At 37.4% G+C, this 20,792-nt stretch overlaps 1 protein-coding gene across 3 annotated transcripts in view; it reads left to right on the top strand.

The window, feature by feature from the left end:
• The first annotated feature begins 7,863 nt into the window (after positions 1–7,863).
• The window catches only part of PAPLN (papilin, proteoglycan like sulfated glycoprotein), a 55,907-nt gene continuing 42,978 nt past the window's right edge, over positions 7,864–20,792 (top strand). For all 3 annotated transcript variants that reach the window (XM_072427407.1, XM_072427408.1, XM_072427406.1), the window contains exon 1: positions 7,864–8,217. The gene's annotated coding sequence lies outside the window, so the exon portion shown is untranslated. The remainder of the gene's footprint in view (positions 8,218–20,792) is intronic.

Here is a 20,792-nt window from a genome sequence, read left to right as displayed (position 1 = left end):
TTTCATATTCTTCTCCAGGATGGAATTTGCAGGACTCAGAGCAGTGGCCATCTTCTGTTAATAAAACCTGCTCTTTGGGAAAGGGCTACTTGGTAGTTCTTCAGGATCATCAGGATCCCATCTCATTGGAGCCATCTGGTTTCTCTTCAGGCTGCATGAAACCATTGGTACTTGTGTACCCACAAGTGAGCCCAGCCAATTCTCTTCTCTTCATTTATGAACAGTGAGTGACCCTATTCATCCTACCTTTGTTATCTCACAGGTATCCCAGCAAGCCCAAGTCTTTTGAGGTAATTGAATTACAATACATTACCTGCTAAAGTTGACATAGAGGCAATGATTAATAAGTGTGGGGTTACCCACCAAACGGCAATACAGTATGTGAAACAGGCCAAAGTTGCAGCAACTAAGGGGTTGTAGGTGGTAATGTCTGGACTGGCACATAGGGTATCCGAGTTAGACAGGAAAAGAGACTCAAATTTATTATCAAAACCTGGTGTGTCTTTATCTCTTACTGGATGACATAGAAAATATAGGACTACAACTCAGTTGCAGGGTATCCTTGAGGATTGAGCAACAGACTATGTGTCTACCTCTTGAACCCTAACCCCACCCCTTCCTTCTTTCCTGTTGTTTACCTCCTCTATACCCCATTTACAGACTTTAGTAAAAAAAAAAAAAAAAAAAACAAAAGTAAGGAGAGGGGAAACTGAAGTGTTAGGTGTTCAGAAAGAAAGAAAGATCCCCTTGCTAGAAAGATTAAGGGGGAATGGCTGGAGTACTCAAGGTCTAGGTTTTAAAAAAAAAAAAAAAANGAGGGGAAACTGAAGTGTTAGGTGAATATGCTGCAGTCCACAGAGGTTTTTGTATCCAGAAATAGAAGTATTTTTAGATGTATTTGGATGTGAAAGTTGGTTAAAGGGCTTCTCTGTCTTTCCTGGGCCTAAGTATCCAGGTATGCGCTTATATGCAGAAACCCACTGTCTACTCTGCATGATTTTGTGAGGCCCATGTAGCTTCATTTTTACTACAGGGCTCCATTTCCTTCTTGTTCAGTATGAGTTTTCAGTGCGCCCTGGGGAGAATGGGAAGCCAATTTAATTAGTAAATCAACAGGATTTGGAGTGTAAAGGACTGCGCTGGTATAGGAAACATTTTCTACTTGGTAATTTCTCTGGCATGTCTGCTCCGTTTCTTTTACTCTACTTGATTTTTTTTTAAAGCTTGATGATTTAGTACTTGTTTTCTCTTTAACTATATCTCTCCTGTTATCATAAATTGTATTCTGTATTGGTCTATGTCATGCTTTTCCTTCTCTAAATAAATCTTTTCCTTCATAATACAGTGCGGTAAGTGATCACACCCATTTCATAATCTAAGTACAAAATTATTAGCAAGAGAATGGAAACTTGTACTGGCTAGTAGTATATGTGCAGACCTGGGGATTCAAATGGTAAGATCTTGTAACCAAAACTCCTAAGGAATACAAGAAAATGTTAGATAATGTACCTCATCTATCAAAACTTAGTTACTACCGTAGTTGTGTGTAAAATTGTGCTTTACAATTTGTTGTAGCGCCCTCATTCGTCTGTGGCTTACTGCTTCACCGTATATAAACTAGCCTCTTGAAGAACAAAGCATATATATTTCCACGTATTGTTTGTGTGTTCTAATGATCATTTTCTACACTTCTAAAGGTTGTACTGTAGATTCAAAACTATTGCTAGGTTTTACATATCAAGATCTGGTAATTGTTTTTCCCACTTTTATTAACTCTTGCATTAGTTTACTTGTCAATACAGTGCATACAAATTAATTGTGCAGTGATTATTAACTAATACAATATTAATTTTTCAAATGTAGATGTGTGTTTCCAGTTTGATATTCCTTTGGTTGGTTTAGGATTATTTGAATTGTTAATCTTTTTTTTCCTATGCCATAGCAATGCGGTTCCTGCAGTTTACAAAAAATGTAGATTTTGGAAAAATTTTTAAATCTTTGCTTGTAAAATAGACTAAATTCAAGTCTGTATTTCACTATGTATTGTAACCCATTTTTAAAATACAGAAGAAATTTTGCATACAACTGCTCTGTGTGTTGTGATATGAGTTCAGTAATAATTGGTTTGTAAGGTCAAATTGTGCTTTTTTATCCGCTCAGGTAGACAAATCATATTCTAATTCATGTTTACTTTGTTTATTTGTATGACCAAACATTGACCTAATATTGACTGGTGGGGTGGGGAAGTATAAAGGTAGGTAATTCTGAAAATGCCAATTTCTTTGCTTTTTGCATGAACCAATGTTCCTTAGGTGACTAACTTAAAGCAAATATGCGTATTAGTTCTATTTTCACTTTATTTCTGACTTTCTAAATGTGCATTTGTTCCAGTTCAGTTTCTCAGAAGTGATATACAGCCAGACATCAAAAAAGTATAGCAGTGTTAGCCTTCTTATGCTCTCAGTACAAGTTTTCTTTAAATACAGTGTCACTGATTATTCCATGAGTGCAACGCTGCAGTTTTAATCACTGCTGGTTGAGCTCTGATGCAAATCTTGCGTATAAGGATTGAAATCGGCTTCTAGGTGATCGCCCATCACGTTTAATAAGGATTTACTTGTCTTTCATCTAGGTTTTTTTTCATTACCAGATGTCCAGCTTGATTAAGTTAATGACTGCAAGACCTCAATTATAATAAATAACTTGTCTATGAAATAATTTTGTTTGCAGACACACTAATCTTTGGGAAATTCTAAAATAAAAAGATGCTTTATACTTTAACACTGGTTTTTGTGATATCAAATTAGTTTAGATTTAGTTTTTGGTATATAATGTAAATATACATTTTAATAGTAAATTCAACGTTCTGCATCTCAAGGCAAATCTACAGGCAGGGCCAGATTTGTAACTTTTTTTTCTCTGCAAGGCCAGCTAACTTGTGCTCAAAGGGCAAATTTGAGAGGTCAGCCATGATGATAGTGGAAGGTAATTGGTGGGAGCAATGATGGCTGTGGGGCCAGCCCAATGCTAAACACGTGTATGTATTATATTGATATTACAGATATGAAAGCAGAACAAATGCCACCCCTATAGGTCATGGCACCCCACACTATGGCCTAGTTGGCTGGATGAGAAATCCAGACTTGTCTACAGGTTTAGGTGTGTCCCCTACATTTAGGCTAGTTACAGTTGATGACATACATTATATTATATCACTACAAGAGGAATAAATTAAGCACTCTGTGATAATACATGTCATTTTATTGGCTTTTCAGAGTGCCCCAAACACTTGGGGTTTCCCTATAGCATTTTATGCTGCTGTTACCTAGGCCTTGATAATCACTTTTAAGATCTGATTGTGATGGTAGAAGCAGTGGCAGATGGGCCAGCCATTACCTTTCTTGCTACAAGTGTTTTTTGCACACCTGAGTGCCCTGAGGTTTGTACTCCCAAATTGGCTGCAACAGAAAGCCTGGGTAAAAGAAAACGTGACCAGAGATTTAAAATGTTTTTTATAACTTAGGATAAAATTTTAAAATTAGCTATATATATTATATTCAGTCTTAGAAAACCAAATTAAAATATGTAAGCCTCAATCTGCATAAATCAAGTTAAAGCCACTATCTGGCATATATTTATCTATTACCTAACCATGTTTTCTTTCATCGCTTTTGAATTTCAGCAAGCTGTATTGTAATAGAGACAGGGTTCGCTTCAAGAATTATAGAAGAGACTAGTTTCTATCTAAAGTAAGTAGTGGACACTGCCCTGAATATGTGTTTAACTTACATAAAGAATATAGGTAAATATGCACACACTTACACTTTACATTTGGAAATATACAATATGTGGATTTTTTAGTTCAACCTAAATCGTTTAACCCTTCTGTCCTTCCTAATCCTTCTCCTGTAGATTCATTTTTATTTATAGGGATTTACTTTTTTGAGACCACAATCTTTTTGCCCTTGGACAGCTTTATGACTAAGAGTTTCAAAACGCATCTAGCATTACAGGGAATATAAACTAATTTTTAACATAGCAGAAATTGTGTATGATGTGACAGAATCTGTACATCTTGGTGTGACTGATTAATTTTTTGTGAAATAGTTAAACCAGTTTTGTAGGAGTTTTTACATTTTGAACATTTCTGTAAAAGGGCAGGGTGTGGGAAATCTATCTATTTAACTAAAATGGAATGATGGGTGGCTTCGTACAGACCCCAGACTTCTAATACCATATTAAAAACTCTATTTTATTCTGTTGTAAGGAAGTCTCAGAAAGCAGAATTTAAAAGCATTTGTTCTCTTGAACAGGTTTTTATTTTAAAATGTAGGTATGCGTATTTAGATATGCGTTATTAGCTCAATATTGTTCTAATATTAATAGCATCCAATAATCAATAAGTACTGCATGAATTGCCAAATATTATCTAGATCATTTTTTTTTTGTGTATGGCCTTGCTTCATCCCTTTTTTAAATAATGGCATACTTATGTAGGGGACTGCCTTTTCCTATCTGCTAGCTGAGTTGTAACTTTGTAAATTGCAAATAAAGTTGTTGAAGTGTTTCCTGCCCCTGATAGTGGCCTTAGAAACCCCACCAGGATATAAGGAAATGCAGAAAGTACAGGGGCAGAGATGAGAACATGTGCTCAGCCAGGGTAGGTTCCTGCATCCCTTCCAGAACACACTGACTGCTGTGTCTGTGTGTTGTGTAGTAATATATTTTTCCCCTCTGTATTAATTGGGTATATGTGAAATCTGTTATCAGAGATCACTTTAGGGAAATCCCTACTGTCAGTGTATCAGCTACATACACAAATATATCTTTGCTGATCTGCACCCTCTGTCTAGTACCAGAGGTCCGGTTGCATTGGCAGATTAGTGTGATTGCTAGGGTCTAAGTGGTAGTGCAGATAGATTGTTCCTGAACTCCAGAGACTTTGCCTGCATCCCTGCAATCCAGGATCACAGCATACACAGCCCAATTGACGGTTGGAGGATCTCCTTGCTGCTGTCTTCAGGATCATCTCATCAGGACATCCTTGCTACCGTCAACTCCAGGGGCCCCTGCAACTCATCTTGACACTGATCATAACTGGAGGTATTTGTGGTTATAGACTGTATATAAAAACCCGGGTATATCTGTGCACAATTCTCCTCCGGACTCTGCTATGAGTACTCATTGATAATTATGGATTGTAAATATTGTTATTACTGTTTTGAGATATAAAGCTACAAATACTCAAACGTGTGTTCATTTAGCTGCAATGGTTAATGTAGTATGCTGGGTGTAGTGGTTCCTCGGGTGCTGTTTTATATTTCTGTTATTATTTCTGGTTAATGTCCCAGGAAGGGAGCCCCTCTGCTAACAGACACCCTGTCCTGGGTGGAGGCACTGCCAACTTTATTAGTATCCTCACTCTTCCACATAGCGAAGGCCCTGGATCCTCTCTGTTATCTACAGGTTAGCGCCATAGCCTGGTTTGTGAGGGTCATTTATATGACCCCCCCCCCCCATAACAGGGCTACACCTATATAAAATATTTAATATATTTTAAAGAGTTGTGTAGTGTCCGAATAACACTGTAATAAATCTGTTGGTAAAGGGTAAGTACAGTTTAAGAAAAGTGTAAAAAGTCAAACAAATGCGTGTATCTCAGTGCTTCATCCTATCCATGACTGAGCAGTGTTTACATTCTGCTAAACTGTTGCTGCTCTCTTGGGTGCCAAACATGCTTTGACTACTGCCCTAGAGAATAACAGCTGCCTGTCTCTTAAACAGAAAATTTCAACTATATAGAACATTCAAAAAAAAAAAAACTCCGGCCCTTTGGGTGGTCCACAGCTCAGTCCAGTGCCACCCCGTGCAGGGTCAGGAGAAGGACCCCGCGGGGGGGGGGCGCATCGGCCAGAGCCGCCGAACACGGATCTGAGCCTGCGATGGGAGAGTCAGATTGTGCGCAGTGACACAGCTCATCCACTCTCCCACCGCAAGCTTAGAGGCTCAGATCTGCGATGGGAGATTGGGCGGGATTATGCCATCATGATGTCACATTCAGTGGCGCCATGGTGGCATAGCCCTGTCCACTCTCTCATCGGCCCCTCTGTCAAATTTTATTTCAGATTGTGGCCCCTGACTAAAAAAGTTTGCCCACCCCTGGTCTATGGGCACTAGCTATCCATAGAGAAACGAGGAAGTGACATTTTTGGGGATACTTAATTGTATGCAATAAGCAGGAGTAAAGAATTGGATGTTCTAAGAGGTGACAGATCTGCTGTAAATGCATTTTATAGAGATGGATACCCATTAGGCTAATTGCACACAAACAAACCCACAGGCAATTTTGCGCTTGCCTAGGGTTTGTTAAGAGGTTGTTGATTGGCCAACATCACTTGGTAGAGTGAACTACATGACACAAATGATCTTTTTAGTCTAAGGGTGGTTTTCTAGCCAACACTGGGTGGTAGGGTGGTTTTCTAGCCAACACTGTAAGGATGAATATTTTGGCTAATGTAAGAGACTTTTCTTCTATTGACCCCCACATTTTTTCGTATTCTAGGGTGTTTCCCGAGACCTTAAATCTATGTCAAGAATTCCTTTATGGTAAAAAAAAGTTTGAGAACAGTTTCTCTAGAGGTTGCTAGGGGTTGCTTGAGCTGTGAGTTACATCCCATTTGATGGTGCCTGTCTAGTTCCAGGGGCAATGCCACTTGATAGAGCCAGCTGCAGGACACCAATGATATTTTTAGTTGTTGTCAAGGGTGGCATTCTGATCACCATGTACCTGATTGACCCATAAAAGGGGCATTCTTCTCACTAGTCCCCAATAATTTGCTTTTTACAGAGCTAGTCTCAGACCTAAACATTATTTATTCACTACAGGACCCCCTGTAGTCCTAAACAGAACAAAACTGGAAAATGTTCATCAATTTTTGGTAAAAAAAAAACCTTTAATGTACAGCTAAAACACAGTTTTCAGTCCCCAGCCATGTAAGAGGCACCATTAGGCAGGGATCTCCTTCCTGATGGTGCCTGTACAGTCTCAGACGTGACAGTTTTACCAGGAGCAGTACACATCATGAAACCTGCAAGGTAAGTGACCACCAAACACCAATAATTTTCCACTGACAGAGTCACCATTATTAGCACAAACAGTGCACCATTGCTTCCACCAACATGGGGGCCCTATTCTATTTCTTTGACAAGGGGCAACATTTCCCCCACTGACACGCATTACCTTTTCTCCCAATGACACCAATCTCACCACTTACACAGGGGCACAAATCTGACCATTTAAACACTAACCACTGAAAGTGGGGCAGTTGTTATACTGATCACTGTTGCCAAAGTATTCTCACTGTCCGCTGACACTAGGATAGAAAAACTTGACAAATGACTATTAGGTGATTCTAAAGTGGTTCTTGTCTGTGGTCTGCAGTATTTCAGCAAAGAGCCCCCAATTTGATTTTCGTGATTTCTAGTTACTAGCAAAGAAGCAGTGTACAGAATTTGGTACAGGGTATAAGAACAGTCTTCATTTTGTTTTTAAACTCTAGTGTGGGTCTGTTACTGGGCTGTCATATGACAACTATGTCTATAACACATTTGATCACACCCTCCAAAATGGTAATATTCATAGAAAATGTAGCTATGTGTTCCTAATTTGCTCTATGTAGTTGTTTTTCTTTATCGCTCTCTTCTTGCTTGCTATTGACAATGATTAAGTAATGCGGTACTTCCAAAAAAGAACAAAAAAAAAAAGAACAAAAAAATTCTGTTTGTGTTTGGATGAGGGATGTGTTCCTCTCTCCTTACACCCAGAGACACTTCCTCATTCTCATGTGTGCGATGCACAGAGTACAGAGGCTGTCCCAAGTCCCATTTGTCTAGTGTTTCAGGGCTACAATAAACCTAGCAGAACGGGTCCCACCCAGAGAGAAGCATTTTGAGCTGCTGGGAAAAGCAAAAATAAGGTGAACACTTTTTTTTTATGAGTGGAATCTACTCTTCAGCAAGGTCCTGTGCTGTGGAATTGGCTGTTACACTGAAAGAAACTTCACAGAGGTGCAACATAAGCAGATATCTTCAAGCTAACATAAAGTGGGAGCTGAGAAGAAACAGAAGTTTGGGAAGCTGTGATTTTTTTTTTTTATTTTCAGAGCCAGTTGAGATAACAGCTGCACTTCAGCACTCTTCCCTCCAGGCAGGCCCAAGGTAAGACGCTCACTAATGGGGATCATTATTGAATACCACTGCCAGATGCCTTTCAGAGATTCCAAGCTTGTTAATATAAATCTAATATAAAGGTATGAATTTGCTGTACCTTTAAAGGTTCTTCAAATTGCATAGAATACTTCTATTAGTATACTATATAATATAACAAGATTTAGGTTATGCTGACTTTCTACCTGTGGATTGTAGTTGCAGGTATTGTATTGATATTTTTGATTTGAGAGAGACATGGTTTCTGTGGATATAAAAGGCTCTGCAATATATTGCATGATTAGGCATTGGCATTTATATGTATGAAAAAAAAGTTATAAAGATCATAGCGATGTACTTTATTAGTGAAGGTAATGCGGAGTTCATGTAGATACTGTGATGGTAAACAGTATGTTTTATTCAAAAGTTCTGAGCAATCGCATAACATTTCTTCCAGTTGAATCTTGATAGCATTACCCCTTCATTTACAAGAAAAAATCTGAACTCATTCCATCATTCCATACAAGCATGTTTATAATAAAGCACTAGAAGGACTAGAAAAGCTTCTATGTGCTAAATGCAATACCTTATGGAAACAAGTCATGTTTTGGAATTACCGCACTTTATAACAGTAGTTAATGATAGTAATGGTTCAAAAAAACAGAAAGCCTAGCAGACATGGTTAAAACATACAAAATATAAGTGGGTTATTGTTTTTCAGACTAAAATTTTAGTTAAGCAATTGAAATTAAATGGATGCTTTCCTTTATTTGTTTGGAAGGTGGCGCTAAAGTAATCTATGCAAAAAGTTTTCTCTGACAACCATTATGGCTCACATACATGTAATAGCCACACACAGTTGGAAATTTTATCAAATCATATACTTGTTATCTGAAAATAATATTGTATGTGTTAAAGAAACTCATCACCAACACATTTTATCTGTGATTTGTGCAAACATATTTTAGGATTCCTTAAAGTAAAGCTGCGTACACACGGCAAATTTTTCTCGCCCGATAATTGGTATCGGCCAATTATCGGGCGAAAATCTGCCGTGTGTACAGTCGGTCGTCGTCCATCGTCTGACGACCGTCCTGGCGGATCCATGGACGATGGACGACGACCGATCCTAATGAAAGGGAAGGGGAGAGCGCGCAGCAGGGTGCCGCTCCGTCGCTCTCCCCCTCCCCTCTCCATAGAGCATGAACGGTGCTGTATGTACAGCATCGTTCATGCATCGTGCAGTCTTTTCTCGCTGGAAAGGATCGTGAAAGATCCTTTCCAACGAGAAAAATTGCAGGTGTGTACGCAGCTTAACTCTCCAAAACTGACTTTATTATTATTATTAGCCAGTATTTAGATAGCGCTGACATGTTATGCAGTGCTTTACAAAGGCTATTGTCATCACTGAATGTCCCTCAAAGGGGCTCACAATCTAATGTCATAGGATAATTTTTGAGGGAAAACCAATAACCGTAACAGCATGTTTTTTTTTGGGATGTGGGAGGATACTGGAGTACCCGGAGGAAACCCACCCAGACAAAGGGAGGACATACAAACTCTTTGTAGATAGACTCTTGACCGGGATACAAACCTGGGACCAAGTGCTGCAAAGGCAAGAGTGCTAACCACTGACCCAACCGTGCTGGCAAAATCAGTTAATTAGGACTTGGGCACCAAGAACCGTGATTTCTAGCTCAGCTTTGTTCCCTTGCTTCTGTTGCTTAGTATTATAAAATTCAGAAATGTAACTACGGGTGTTTGTTATTGACTTTGGATGGTGCATATATGATCATGTTCAAGTGCTAAGATTCTGCCAAACGTTGAGTGACATAGAATATCAAATATTTAGGGAACCTGTCTGCATTTACCCAAAGCTGAAATAATTTGATTTTGCTGAAATAAATTAGGATCCTTAGCAGAAAAATGTACCATGCTTCATCCTTATAGTAAAAGTAGCTTTAGGATGCAAAAAACTGAAACGGAAAATGTGAATTGTAGATATAACTGGAAAATGCATTTATCAAACTGAAGCAATGCAAGCTTTCCAGGATTCTTCAAAGTTTCTCCAATGTCCTTTTTTTTTGGCCCCCAAAGAAATCCTGATTATGAACTGCAGCTGGCCTGTCGCTGCATTGAAATAGCACCTCTACTACAATTCCCGGCATCACTCGCGTCTATAAACCAGTGGGCTCTCTGCCTATGCGTGGCCCCACATTGGACTGTTTTATAGACGCAAATGATGCCCGGAATTTTAGAAGCCGAGCTATTTCAATGAAAAGGGCATTTCAGTGGCAGACCACTCATAAGATTTATCTCTGCATTGGCCGCGTCTGGCATTTCCAGCACTCCCCCTCAGCTGTAGTTTCCCTTGCTACGCCAAGGTGTGGACTTGAATAGTTAGATTTTCATAGAAGAATATTGTTATTATTATTGTTAGCCTGTTCAAAAAGGTTAACATTGACTTTTAACTCAGAAGGCTACAAATGGGGAAGGAGGCATAAGATTTTTTCTTAAAAAAAATTAAAAAAAAAATGTTATGACTTTTTTTCTATTATAAGCTTCTTCCAGATTGAATGTGAATTAAAACCTCTTTGTTTCCATATGAAAAGGGTTTATATCTAATGAGAAGGAAAAATTTCCTCAATTTTTTCAATAAATTTCAAGGTTGGCCCGCCACTTTGTCTATGTGTTTAATTTTGGCCCTCTGTGTATTTGAGTTTGACACCCCTGTTCTAGAATAACATGAAGAAAAGCATCAACTTTCAGCTTCCATTGAATTTATTATATGCAAAATGACAATGGAGATCTCAAATTTCTGACCTTTTTGAACTCTGTAAACAAGGCAATCTTGGTAATGACAGACTAGGAATGCTATTATTTGAGCAGAGAGGGCTACCTATTTTCTCATTTCAGTCTAATGGAAATACGCCAAGGTATGATGTGAAAACTGATGTTCTATTATTTCTCAAAATATCAGTGATCAACTAAGTTTATGTTAAAATTTTCTAGTTTATACCAATTATCACAAACTTTTAAAATACATGACCAATTTATAATTCTGGCAATCAAGTCATTCTAGCATAATATACCAACCATCACAATACAGATTATGAATAAAAAGTAAATTCTTTAGCTACCTCTACTAAAAGTAGGTAAGTTTTACTCTTCACAGATTTGCACCATAAACTGTGCAACCAACAGTTTATATTGTTAGCCTATATATTTGAACAATGCCCTAGGTACCTTATTTGATAAATGTTCGCATCTTGTATGTACCGTTCTGTCTTGCCATTCACAGCACAAGTGAGTCTCAATGCTAGGGGATCCGGGATGTGGGAGATTTCACATTTTCATCACAGAGTTGCCAGCTTGCCTGTAAGTTTGCAATGGATCTTGAAGTTTTTCAGATCACATGGAGATTTATACTGTGCAGATATTGTTGCCAATATGTATTTCTTTGTAAGACCTACTTGTCTTTGTTTTTTGTTCATCAACTAGTTGGTCCCATATAAAGCCATCATAAGAAACAAGGGGAAAGATTTAGTGTATTTCAGTGCTGCTTTTTCTGCCTTTACAGTTTCACTTTGGTTCCGAGTGGAGCCCTTTTCTATGCAACGCTGCAAGAATGCAACATTCCCAGTTGGTAACTGGTACATCCCACACTCCTTCAACTGAATTCTAAATGGTGGCTATAAGCAGTTGCTCTGCTTTTCTTTAGGCTTTTTAAATTTCCTTTGAGGTGAGACTTGGAGCTGATTTGAGAGGGAAGTTTGCTCCCCTGCCTAATATACTGTAAATAAACATATATTAAACTGGTGGCCCTCAGTGAAGATACTTTCCCCACTAAGACCTTAATAATACAAGAAAAGGCAATCTATTATACGGGCTTCTTTCTCCTTGTCCAGACCTGTGGTCCTCTAGCAATGACTTCCATCACAGCTCTCCGATGTAATGTAACCACATCCAAAGAGCTGAAAGGAAGTCAATGTAAAGGAAAAAAAACACATTATCAGTTACAATCAATCCCTTACAATCACCTTTTGTGCCTCACATGCCAAACATGTTTAGTACTTCCCTGGTTTCTTGCTCCAATTTCTATGTATCAACCACACAAGGGGCCTAACTCCAATAAATTATCACTGTCAAAATTCATTATAGCTCTCTGTCTCAAAATTAATAAATTTCCCCGACAGCATTTTTTTTTTGCCATACTCTACTTTTTTTCTGTGTAAAAAAACTCTAAGATTGTTGTGTTTTTGCCTTTAGCTTTGTATTGCATTTATAAAGGTTGAATTACAGTCATACACAGTTGCGGCATATAGCGAGCATTTCTTTACCTTCCCTCATAAACAAATATCTACCTACTTTACCTACTGCAAGGGGCACATACAGGAGAAGAATGTGGGGCTGTGCAAAACTGAGGGTGTGGCCAAAACACAATATATATATATATATATATATATTTTTTTTTAATTAAAGCAGAATTATGTAATGGCCAGTAAAACATAAGAGTGCAGGTGTCAGTGCAATGGTCATGAGCAGGTTATACAGAGTACAGAGTAGAGATGAGCCAGCGAGAATATTAAGTTCGATCTTGGGGGGAAACGTGCCTTTCTCGCTTACCGAAAATGTAAGCTAGAACGGCCTTCTGATTCGCCGAGAGGTCAAGGTCGAGCTCTTGCCTGAGTTTAATTACCTCTAGTGCCCCCGGGGATCACACACTCTTCTCAATGAATGCAGCCACAGCTACAATCATTGAGAAGATGCCCAGCACAGCACACTCTTGTCAATGAATGCAGCCACAGCTGCAATCATTGAGAAGATGCCCGGCAAAGGAGAACCTCCTGACACTGTAATATAGGTATCTCTTACAAATGATACATTTGTATCTGTAACAAATGTTTTTTTTTGTAGGAGATACTTATAATACAATGTCAGGAGGTTCTCCTTTGCTAAAATCTGCTAGAATCAGGAAATTAAAATTTGTTCAGAGAAAAAAAAACAACCAATCTATTATTTCTTTTGATTAAGCCTTTCTCTCAAGTCTTCTGAAAATAGCAGCTAGACATTCCCCAGGGTTTCCTGTAGTTTTCTGTCTTGGGAAACTGTATATTTATATTTTAGGAAAACAGATTCATGTTTATCTAAGATTAAAAATAGTTTCAGCTGCAGATCCTCTAATTTGTATTTAATGGAATATTGCAGTCAAAACAAAAATGAGACAAGCCTGCTAGTTTTTTGGGAAGTATCTTCAATAATCCTTTATTGGCCATTTCAACAAGTGGCTCATGTTAGGGTCTGCTACATATTACACTAAGCCAGGAGTCCCAGTGTTAGGAAATGCTCATCTGTCCCGCGACTCTGTACTGTGCGCCATCCAGTATGAAACATGGTTAATTCTGTCCAGCAACGTCATTTGCAGCAGCCCAGATAACCAAGATTGCAGCAGCCCGCTGCTTCCCTGTAACCGTGCCGCCTGATGTGTTTTTGGCATCTCCAGCACCACGGATAATATGTATAAATTCGGATAATATGTTAAAAACACAAACATATCTTAATATAACAATTATGTGATTTCTCAGCATTGCTTAAGGGGAACCATAGCAAGCATAGAAGCTCTCATGTTCCCAGACTACAGGTACCATCCGGCTAGTCTAGTGTAAATGCAAAAAGCACAAGAAATTTGACAAAATACCTGGTATTTAAGATTGTGGTATAGGAAAACAAAATCACATTTTTTCAGCTAAGAAGGTTGAAGTATTTCTAACAATTACAATGGGGTTATGCACTACATGATAAAACATTTGCAATATAAAATTTTTAATACATGTTTCTGCTCATGATAAATACAGTGATTTAAATAGGGGCTGCCAGCATTTATACAACCCTGTGAAAGAGCAAGTACCATCCTATGGAGTAGTGAATTTTTAAGAATTTCTACATTTAAGGCATATTGTTCCTTTTTAGTATGAGAGAAACTTTGATTAAAAAGTCTGATAAATTTAAAATACTCTTTGCCAAGTCAACAAAAAATCTTTTGCATTCTAATCTTTGTGCTTTTGTCCTTTAAGATTATGTGAACACAAGTCTTTTTTATGTGTGCCAGCTGTTTATTTGGTTTTAGCTCATAATGACTCTTTGTTAAAACATAACATGTGGTATTCACTAAATTTGAAGGCTAGGTTTTATATTTAAGATTTGTTAGTGAAGGGCTCAATGACAATGTCTTGTGATAGATGCCAAAGCTGAAAAATGTTTTAAGTGCCTTGGCTTTCCTGAGTGCTGGGCATAACAAGGCATTTGATGCAAAATGTAAGTGGAGATTCCTTCTTATACAGCCATTTTCTCCAATAAATGCTCCATTTTTAATGGCATTATGTTTTATTTAGGAAACATAAAATGTATTTACATGATAAAATAATTTACATGATGGGACAAATAAACAGAAATGTTGCTTTATTCTGTAGGACCATTAAAGAATTTTAGCACATATTAGACCCTTATGAGCTCAGGGGCATCTTCTCTTTTCTTCCCGTACTTGCACCTTACTTAACAACTTTCATATTACATAATTTCAGTTTATTCATTCCATAAACATTGCCTGTAATTAAAACAAGTTACCTTCCCTGTTAAAACCAACCTATTCATAACAAATGTTAATCATCAATAACACTTTTACACACTGCTAGTATAAGATTCATGCTGGTATATTATGGCAATGGTCACCAACCGGTAGTCCACAAGAAAATTTTGGTGGCGGGTGCACCCCTTAGCAGGGTGCATACAGAGCTGAGCTCTACAATACACAGTGCCTCATGTAGTGTTGGGCAAAAACAAAAAAGCCACCAGGAGCCAGGACAAAATGACTTTGCATTTTGTCAGTTCATCCTGGTGACTGGAAGAACTAAATGTAGTATCTATGTCATTTACTTTCCTTCTGCAGTACATTGATGTGATTCTGTTCTTAACGTGCCTAGGTGTTTTTCCTAATATATGAATCTGTCTGAGTCTAACAAAACACCAGGTCCAGTGCCAAGATGATAAAATCATACCAGGTGTGCATACGTTATCAGACATCCCTCCCTCAAAGTACACACTGGGGCTGCTCCTCTTTATTCTTACATCTTCTTTGATGTAATTCAGTGTGATGTGCCATGGTTCACATCCCACTGCAAGATATAGGCACAGGTGCACTGACTATGCATGCTATAGATCAGCAATGGCCTATCATTTTTTTTTATTACCTTAAATATAGCAGGTTTATATATGCTAAGTTTATGTGTGGCAAATGTATCCTTGCTTATGATAATCAGAGTCAAAAAAGCTGAATGTTCGAGACATTCATTTGAGTTGAACAAGCTATGTGACTACTTTCATTACATTTGCTACTCTCCTTAAACATTCTGTATAAAACATATCTCCTATTGTAATTGGCTTAATAATATAGGTCCGTGTTTTTTTTACTTTTTCGCAAGCCTAAAAGAAAATGTAACTGACTGCAGCAAATACACTGAGAAATCAACAAAGTAAAACCAAAACCTGTCTGTTACAGATCTGTTTAGGCCTCTCCTTTCTGAACTGAGCATTAAAATGTGTCTATTGTTCAATAAGAGCCGCTTTTGTACTGTGACAAAGGTTAAAAAGTCCAATGATTCCCACCTTCCATGGGCTTTGTTTTGGTTCAGAGCAAGGCAAAACAAAATCCCCAGTGTAACCGTTGCCAATTATCCTTATCGGAGAAAAAAGTAATATCCTTTCCGACTTAAAGAATGAGTCAGCCAGGTTCCTGGATTACAACATCCAGTATCGTCCTGTAGTGAACACAACTACAGATAGTATTTCTTTTTGTATAAGTATCTATTCCAGTATTAAAAAAAGAGAATTTGTCATCACTATGTGTTATGAGTAACTTTGCAGGTTTAGCACTAAAAGGGCAATCAGATGTTTCTAACACAATGTTCTCCAAAGATCCTGAGTGAACCCCCACACATTGCTATATACTCTTACATATTTTAAGCAAACTTCAGTATAAAAACAGGGATTTATGGTTTGCATATTTTGCAATGCATGGCCAAGCTGACCAACTGGGTCAAAGTGATCTGTCTGGCAAGTCCCTTCTGTACTTTTGGAAATTTCTAAATACTTACCTGTTGATAGCACACATTATTGAGCTTGTGGTGAGTAATCCATCTCCTCACCTTACTTCAGTCCCTGGAACAAAAAAAAAGCACCAGATTTGCTGGTAAAGATGTTTTATATTTAATGTTCTAAAATTTGTTTCTTTATTACCTGTCTAAAAGTCCTAAAAATAAGGCAACCACATATTTAAGAGGGTAACCCCATGACATGCAAAATAATACCAATGCAAAACATAAAAATAATAATATGTTACACTTTGCTAAATAAAATAACTCAGGGTTTCTTTTTAATGACTTCAGACCCCCAATGGATTGTCCAATATGGTCCCATACACCCTATACTTGACTGGCGAAATAATCATCACCATTCCTTATATTAGTTGCCAGTATGATTTCCAAATATGTCAACAGCTCGAATTTACTATACTTTAGATGTGGATAGCTAGGAAAAGAACATGAAATAAAATCATAAGCATTGATAACTTTATCATATTTATTTACAAAAAGCAAAATTAAAAAATGAAAAATGACAAATATACAAACAGCTACAACTATTGTAAAATATAACTTTGTTTTAACAAATTCACTAGTTTCAAATTTTAAATTTTAGTTCTTACAGTTGAGTATTACACAAAAGAAGAAAACAAACTTAAATGTGCAAGTTTTTGCAATATCTTGACCACATAACACAGACTTTACCTAATCTAGTGTGATATTTGCTGTTGTTTTTGTGCAATCAAAGCATGGAATCGGGGTACAGTTACGGACAAAAACTACTCGCATGTCATCTGACACATCAAGTCGATTTCTCTACTTTGATTTCAGATTTATTAATGCAGAGAATCCTGTTTCACAAAGATACGCAGTTGTGAAGGGAACCAAAACACCCATTGCCCTCATTGCCAAGCTTGGGTAAGATGGGATTTGCTGACACCAAAACTGCTTGACATCCATCCCAGCCCAAAATTAGCTTTCATTCTTGGGTCTTCCTGGAAGTCAATGAAATTGTCCTTTGCTCAATCGTTATCACTCAATCTCGATATATCAAGCGAGAAAGGGTTTTGTATCCAAACGGATTCCATGCTAAGATCATTAATATATGGAAAGTAACCCTCAAATTTTGTACTTGGAACTTCCAAATGATTCTTAACTTCTGGAAGTATTTCCACAGGTAGTGTTTTACCATCTCCAATAAGGATATTGTCAAGGATTGGAACGTTTGCCAGGTTTCTGCTTTCAACAGGGCGACGCCAGATAGGCAATTTCCATGCAAATGAAACAACTTTTCCCCTGGCTTGAACAATGTCCCCATCCATCCCATCCCTGCATTGATATCATCTTGAATACGTCAACTGCTTTGGTTGTTGTTTCGAATAAAAACTCTTCCTTGATGTTCTTTTTATGTACATAGCGTACAAATACAAGCAATTGACTGTGGTTTGAAACGTCAGTTGATTCATCGATCTGTATGCTGATTTTTGCAGGACTTTGTTTAATCTCGCTGACAACGTGGGATAATAAGTCCTGACTCATGTTTTTAGTTCTCTGGTATACGGTCATTGGACAAGGACACCTGACTAAATTGCTTTGTGGCATCCTCTCCCAGCATGATTTTTGCCATCTCCAGCGCACAAGGTTTCATGAGGGTCTCCCAAATCCTGTGGGTCTTCTTTTCTTTGAGAATCATGTACGAAAATTTTTAGGATGCTTCCAAAAGAGGTTTTCTAGGAGCAGCAAACCCATATGATGAAAGAGTTGCTTTCTGATCATAACAAACTCAAAAGCATCAATCGATGTACCAACATGATTACTGTCTTTGCTGTTGAGATGTTCCCTCAGTCCTGATGGCTTCAATTTTCCATTGCTCATTACCAAATTGCAAACCATGTATTGGGGTCTCACAGGTGAAGCCAAAACCAACATATGAATCATTCCACTTCCGTTTTTTGACAGACCACTTTTTGCAGAAAATCTGTAAAAGGAAAAAAGGAAAACTTCAAAATGTACACAACTGTAGTCAAATACAGAATGAATGGCGGGGTGTAGTCGCCGCCTTTATATACTATGCAAGACGCGCTTTAAGAATCTTCGAGATACATACATTGCCAATAAAGGAGTAAATACACGCTTGTTCAGTAAACATACATTTATTAAATTTAAATAATAAAATTAAAATGTATTAATTTTAAATTTAAAATGAAAGTTGTAGTAAATACACACTTGTATAATTAAATACAAGAATTTGCAAGAAATGTCAAATGTTCTCGAAGATTCTATCGCATTCCATTCACGTACTACCCAAGTATAAATTAATACATTAAATAAAATACCAGTACCCAGAGATCGAGTCCCATACCCCCAGCATTTGGTTCCTATACCCCCCGTTAAGAACCCCTGAAATAACTTAAGATACTAAACCCTGTTCTTCAAATAATTCAGTTTTGTCCTGCTTTACAAAAGCTTTAAAGTTGATGATTTACTGTTTAAAAGTATATTACTAGTATTATAATTAAATGGTGTCCACTTCTTAAAGTGATTTTCTTAATGATACCTCATGAAATTTTGATTGAAATTTGATTGACATTCACATCTTTCACAGCTATTACTTTTTGTTTGGTGCAGGTTTTGTACAAACTTAATTTATGAGCTGCTAAATACAGAAGTAATCTGCCATCGGCAAGTGTAAGGGCTTTTGCACATATACAGTGAATAATGCCTTTCTGTACCAGTGCTAGGGCTCTTTCACACCCATAGTTGGCAAAAAGCACCACAGGTAACCACCTGTGCGTTTAGCTGTGGTTGCACCATGAATTTGCCATAGCTGCATGCAAAAAATGGTTCCCAACCATTCCTATTCATTTGAATGGTTGAAAACTGACACACAAAAATATAAAGAACTTGACGGGTATAGACAATACAAAATTGAGTCTATTGTTTTTTTTTATATAGTTACTTTCCCTCAAATCCTTTTTTAATGCATTTGGTACTTTGTAACTTGTGTTCAAAACAAAGACACTTGTGTTTTTGAATTTCAGGAAAATAAATAGTGACATATGGCTTGGTAATATTATTATTATTATTAATATTATTAATAATAATAATAATAATAATAATTAAAAATAATAATGAACAGTATTTGTTTAGCACCAACATATTATGCATCACTGTACATGAAATAGGGGTTGCAAATGCAAGATACCGAGAGTGACATAGGAGAAGGTGAAGACCCTGCCCTGAAGAGCTGACAATCTAAGAGGAGGGGGAAGTAGCACACAATGGGTGGAGGGGTATGGAATAATAAGTAACAAAATATGTTTGATACATAGTTTGTAATGTGAAATGCTGCAACAAATTAATACAACTAACCAAAAATAGCTTATTCTACATTTGGAAGCAATTTTAGGAATGAAAACAAGGATTGCCTGCTGGGAAAGATGTGTTCTGCTCTTTGCTAAGAAAAAAACCCTGTGAGCAGAACTGGCGTGTGAATGAATCAGTTGACATGGTTGTGTTTTTAATTACATGTGATTATGCACAAAATGTTTCTATTAATGGACATAGTATAAAAACAGAGATTGAGAAAACCTCTCTAGAATGCAAATATCTAAACAAAGCTGGAACATCATAGACCAATGCTTTGGGTATTTAGAGGCCTCCATGTACGTATCTAGTGATTTTAATTCTGCCAAGTATCAGCCATAATTAGAGTGGCCCCTGAATCACTTCTAGCTGCTTCTTTCTCCAGTGCAGACTCTTTTGTGAATGATTTTGACAAGTTCCGGATGGCGAGCAGGGAGCTGTATTACCTGCTGATTTTTTAGTGTCTAGTTTTCCGAAAATATAGAATGGAGAATCTAGATGTGTGCCTAATAGTAACTAATGCAAGACATTCTCCCAACCGGGCTAATGTGTGTGTTAGTTCGGTCTTGAGATGAACCTTTTACCTATGATAAAGGATTTAATGAGATTCTGGTGGAAAATGACTGGCAAACCTCTGTACCTTTATGAATTTGTTATCTGGTACAAGAAACTTTATCTACATTTGGGATTTGTTATTGGCACCAGGCATGTCAATCTATTTTCTGGGCCTCTCTTCCTCCTTTTCTTTGGTTAACCTGGAACAAAATGTTGCAAATTGCAATAGTTACTAATATAAATGTTGTTAGGTGGTTTCATCTTTTTTTTCTGGAATTAGGCATGGGTGACCCTGCTTTAGATGTATGAATATAAACTAAATAATGTACTTTTTTTATACTGGGTAACAGTATTTTAACATTTGCTTCCTTGGCACATGTTCAGCCATGCTTTTCCCTTACATAAGGATTTGCATATACTTCTTTAATGTTAGAATTATGTGTAGCAAGTTGTAACATATAAAATGTCTGATTATCAAGCTTTCACACGCATACATCAAGGAATATGTCAAGTATTATGGTACTGAAAATA

This window comes from Pyxicephalus adspersus, chromosome 12 (assembly GCF_032062135.1).
Source record: "Pyxicephalus adspersus chromosome 12, UCB_Pads_2.0, whole genome shotgun sequence".
In the NCBI taxonomy this organism is placed as follows: Eukaryota; Metazoa; Chordata; class Amphibia; order Anura; family Pyxicephalidae; genus Pyxicephalus; species Pyxicephalus adspersus.
Note: the sequence above shows the minus strand (reverse complement) of the source record. Positions and strands in the feature narration are given on the sequence as shown.